Raw genomic sequence first — 5,930 nt, forward strand, 5'->3', positions numbered from 1 at the left:
CTCCTATATCCCACCCTATTCAGAGGTTCAACTGTAGCTCCTTGTGTCTTCAAATGTTTTCTTATCGCATCTTCTTGACCCATTTGAGGACGGCCTTCTTTCTGTTTAGCCCTCGATGGATTGCCGAAATGAACAAGTTCGGGAACCTCCCTGTTGTACATCGTGTATATAGTTTTAAAATCTTGTTCTCTAGCATGGAAAATTGGCTATTAGCCATTGTTACTTCTCAAAAGAGACTCCTGGATAATTTACTCAGAAAAACACGTGGACTGTCCAGGCCAATTCATTAGTATGTCAAACTCGAAAGCGAGTGGTAACTGGCAGAGTCTCATTGGTTTCAGTCTCCTAGTCTCCTAGTTTCAAATGGGGAAAATAACTAGAAGAAAAGGTAGCAATTAGTGGAAGATTTTATTGGCTCCCCAGCCAGAGCAGCTCTATGATACAAGGTCAGCCCAGCGAAGTTACACAAGCCATTGACGAACTTATTCAAATATTCTTGAACCACCCTGATGAGATTTTTGAAGAGACTGATTTAGATGTAATATGCACTAATCACTCACCTCCATATAAAAAGGCAAGATGAAATCCATTGATTACTGAAAGAGCAAACCCGATTACAAAAAAAATTAACTACAGTTATATCATTTGACACTCAAGCTCCTAATAATTTGTTGTCTGTTAATACCAATTAGCTTATTGACTAATTTCTCAATGATCCAGATGGTATTTTGAAAATTGATTTGGAAAGGATATGTCTGAATCATTCCCCTCCAGATAAAAAAGAGTGGTATGATGTATCGAACCCGCAAACACCAAGCCGTTCCATGATCAATCCAAATATGAGAGTTATATCAACAATCAAGACTTCAGTTGTTACTCCTATCTCTACTGAATTATCGTAAAACTTCACTGCAGGAAGAAAACGTGAAACAGACTTTCAAAAAATATGAAAAAGAATATGTACCAACTAATATATTTTGGCAGCTTACGAAAGTTTGCTTTACTTAAGTCAGCTTTCGGTTATATATTTCAGAAATAAGAACACACACGTTACTCATTCAGTTAACTAAGGCTAAAGTATTGTAATAATGTTTGTAACTTTTGTTTAATAATACAAACTTATGTACAAAAAAAAAAAACTTTCTCATAATGCAACTTTGCATACTCATCTAAGAATTCACGCGAAAGAGAAGAGATACAAGTGCGATGTATGTAAAAAAATGTAACAAAATTAATAAAACCATATATATCTTAAAAGATGATATGACAGTCTTATGAAAGAGATGATACAACCTCAAACGTTTTTAACTGGTCTTAATTACTACTGAAATATTTTTAGTTTTAGAATTAAATAAAACAAACTAATTTTTTTAGCTGACAGTAAGGAGCGACATTAAAACTTAAAACGAACAGAAATTACTCCGTATATGAAATGGGTTGTCCCCTCCGCAATCCCTCCCTCTTTACGCTAAAGCTTTTAATTTTTTTAAAAAGTAGAATTGTGGCAAAGAGTCAAACTTTAGCGTAAAGAGCGAGGGATTGCGGAGGGGACAACCCATTTCATATACGGAGTAATTTCTGTTCGTTTTAAGTTTTAATGTCGCTCCTTACTTTCAGCTAAAAAAAATCAGTTTTTTTTTATTTAATTTCAGAACGTTTTTGAATTAATGCATGTTTGGTCTTGGCTCTCCGCACATAAATTATTAAAACGAAATTTGTATATTAATTCTTTTTTTGGCTAAATGGCTTTCTCTTAGTTTTGATCAGACGATTTTGAGAAATAAGGGGTAGAGAAGGAGGCCTAGTTGCCCTCCAATTTTTCGGTTACTTAAAAAGGCAACTAGAACTTTTAATTTTTAACGAACGTTTTTATTAGTAAAAAATACACGTAACTTAGGAATTAACTTACACAACAAACTTTCATAATGTTATATTTGTATTATGCATACGAGGGGGTTTGTACCCTCGTTAATACCTCGCTCTTTACACTAAATCTTAATTTTGTCCCAATTCTTTAAGAATGACCCCTGAATCAGAAAGGCCGTAGAATAAATAGTTGAAATTACTAAAAATACTTTAGCATAAAGAGCGAGTTATTTATCTCCTCCTAAATACCTCGCTCTTTATGCTAAAGTATTTTTAGAACCCCTCATATGCGTAATAATCTCTGTTCGTTTTAAGTTTCAATGCTACTCCTTCCTTTCATTTGAAAAAACGTTTTCATGTTTATTTTTCATTGTTTTCTTATAGTAATGTTAGAAAATCCTGCGCCCTTTTCATTGAATTTTTCTTCCCCCATGACAGATTCCTCCAAGGAAAGATCCTCCAACCTAGCCCCCTCCCCTCAGCCCCACCCCCAAACAAAATAAAATCCCCCTGAAAACGTCTGTACACTTCCCAATAGCCATTACTATATGTAAACACTGGTCAAAGTTTGTAACTTGCAGCCCCTCCCGCAGGGATTGTGGGGGAGTAAGTCATCCCCAAAGACACAGTTATTATGGTTTTCGACTATGTTGAACAAAATGGCTATCTAAAAATTTTGATCCGTTGACTTTGGGAAAAAAGAGCGTGGGAGGGGGCCCAGAGGCCCTCCAATTTTTAGGGTCACTTAAAAAGGGCACTAGAACCTTTCATTTCCGTTAGAATGAGCCCTCTTGCGACATTCTAGGACCACTTGGTCGATACGATGACCCCTGGGAAAAAGAAAAAAAACAAAAACAAAAACAAACAAAAAATAAACACGCACCCGTGATTTGTCTTCTGGCAAAAAATACAAAATTCCACATGTTTGTAGATAGGAGCTTGAAACTTCTACAGTAGGGTTCTCTGATACGCTGAATCTGATGGTTTCATTTTCGTTAGGATTCTACGACTTTTAGGGGGTGTTTCCCCCTATTTTCTTAAATAAGGCAAATTTTCTCAGGCTCGTAACTTTTGATGGGCAAGACTAAACTTGATGAAACTTATATATTTAAAATCAGCATTAAAATGCGATTATTTTGATGTAGCTACTGATATCAAAATTCAATTTTTTAGAGTTTTGGTTACTATTGAGCCGGGTCGCTCCTTACTACAATTCGTTACCACGAACTGTTTGACACTGGACAAAGTTTGTAACTTGCAGCCCCTCCCCCAGGGACTTTGGGGGAGTGAGTCATTACAAAGAAATAGTTAATATGGTTTTCTACTATGCGGAACAAAATGGCTATCTCAAAATTTGGATCAGTTGACTTTGGGAAAAAAATGAGCGTGGGAGGGTCGGTCACTTAAAAGGGCACTAGAACTTTTCATTTCCGTTAGAATGAGCCCTCTTGCGAGATTCTAGGACCACTTGGTCGATACGATGACCCCCGGGGAAAAAAACCAAAAAAAAATAAACCAAAAAAACAAATAAACACGCACCCGTGATCTGTCTTCTGGCAAAAAATACGAAATTCCACATTTTTGTAGATAGGAGCTTGAAATTTTTTCTCTAGGGTTCTCTTATACGCTGAACACGATGGTGTGATTTTCGTTAAGATTATATGACTTTTAGGGAGTGTTTCCCCCTATTTTCCAAAATAAGGCAAATTTTCTCAAGCTCGTAACTTTTGATGACAAAGATTAAATTTGATGAAACTTATATAGATAGAATCAGTATGAAAATTCGATTCTTTTGATGTATCTTTTAGCATCAAAATTCCGTTTTTAGAGTTTCGTTTACTATTGAGCAGGACCTTACTACAGTTCATTACCACGAACTGTTTGATGCGGTTTCAGAAATTAAGGTACATTTTCTTGAAAACAGAAACCTAAGCTTCCAAAAACTTTCTAGTGAAATAAAGTTGAATAAATTTTGAACAATGTTACGGCAATACTATGATGGAAATGATACAACTTCCAAACGTTTTTTTAACTGTTTCAGAAGTTTATAACTGATTCTAAAGTCGAAATTAATAGAGTCGAATAAATTTTAAGAGATAATACGGCAATCATATAAGGAAATACAAGCTCAAATGCTGTTAACTCTTCATAGTTACTTAGGATATATTTTTAACTATAGGGTTGTGTTTGAGTAATGAAGATATATTTTTGTGTTCTAAGGAAATTAATAAAGTCGTATATATTTCAAGCGATGATATGACAGCCCTATGAGGGAAATGATACATGCTCAGACGTTGCTAAGTTCTCCTAGTTAGTCATGATATATCTTCAACTATAGGAACCGTTTGAGACATGAGGGAACTCACATACTATTTGTGTAACATATCAAACAGTTCGTGGTAACGAACTGTAGTAAGGAGCGACCCGGCTCAATAGTAACCAAAACTCTAAAAAATAGAATTTTGATACCAATACATACATCAAAAGAATCGCATTTTAATGCTGATTTTAAATATATAAGTTTCATCAAGTTTAGTCTTACCCATCAAAAGTTACGAGCCTGAGAAAATTTGCGTTATTTTAGAAAATAGGGGGAAACGCCCCCTAGAAGTCATAGAATCTTGACGAAAATCACACCATCAGATTCAGCGTATCAGAGAACCCTACTGTAGAAGTTTCAAACTCCTATCTACAAAAATGTGGAATTTTGTATTTTTTGCCAGAAGGCAGATCACGGATGCGTGTTCATTTGTTTGTTTGTTTTTTTTTTTTTTTCCAGGGGTGATCGTATCGACCCAGTTGTCCTAGAATGTTGCAAGAGGGCTCATTCTAACGGAAATGAAAAGTTCTAGTGCCCTTTTTAAGTGACCAAAAAAATTGGAGGGCACCTAGGCCCCCTCCCACGCTAATTATTTTACCAAAGTCAACAGATCAAAATTCTGAGATAGCCATTTTATTCAACGTAGTCCAAAAACCTTATAACTATGTCTTTGGGGACGACTTACTCCACCACAGTCCCCGTGGGAGGGGCAACAAGTTACAAACTTTGACCAGTGCTTACATATAGTAATGGTTATTGGGAAGTGTACAGGCGTTTTCAGGAGGATTTTTTTGGTTGGGGGAGGGGTTGAGAAGAGGGGGATATGCTGGGGGAACTTTCCATCGATAGTTTGTCATGGGGGAAGAAAATCTCCATGAAGGGAGCGCAGGATTTACTAGCATTATTTAAAAAAAAATGAAAAAATAAATATGAAAAAGTTCTTTTAGCTGGAAGTAAGGAGCAGCATTAAAACTTAAAACAAACAGAAATTATTACCCATTTGAGGGGCTCACCTCCTCCTAATACCTCGCTCTTTACGCTAAAGTATTTTTAGTAATTTCAACTATTATTCTACGGCTTTTGTGATTCTGGGGTCATTCTTAATGAATTGGGACAAAATTTAAGCTTTAGTGTAAAGAGCGAGGATCTGACAAGGGGGAACCCCCTCATATATGTAATAAAAATATGAGAATACAAAAGTTCTTTACGTAAGCTAATTTATAAGTTACGTAAATCTTTTACTAATAAAAATATTCGTAAAAAATTAAAAATTCTAGTTGCCTTTTTAATTAACCAAAAAATCGAAGGGCAACTAGGCTTCCTCCCCCGCTCTTTTTTTCTCAAAATCATTCGATCAAAATTATGAGAAAGCCATTTAGCCAAAAAAAAAATGCAAATTTTGATTTAATTATTCCTCTGCGGAGAGCCAAAATCAAAACATGCATTGATTCAAAAACGTCCAGAAATTAAATAAAAAAAACAAGTTTTTTTAACTGAAAGTAAGGAGCGACATTAAAACTTAAAACGACCAGAAATTACTTCGTATATGAAAGAGGCTGCTTCCTCATCAACGCCCCGCTCTTTACGCTAAAGTTTTTTACTGTTTTAAAAAGAAGAATTGAGAGAAAGAGTCAAACTTTAGCGTAAAGAGCGAGGCGTTGATGAGGAAGCAGCCTCTTTCATATACGAAGTAATTTCTGGTCGTTTTAAGTTTTAATGTCGCTCCTTACTTTCAGTTAAAAAA

This window comes from Artemia franciscana, chromosome 9 (genome assembly GCF_032884065.1).
Source record: "Artemia franciscana chromosome 9, ASM3288406v1, whole genome shotgun sequence".
Taxonomy (NCBI): domain Eukaryota; kingdom Metazoa; phylum Arthropoda; class Branchiopoda; order Anostraca; family Artemiidae; genus Artemia; species Artemia franciscana.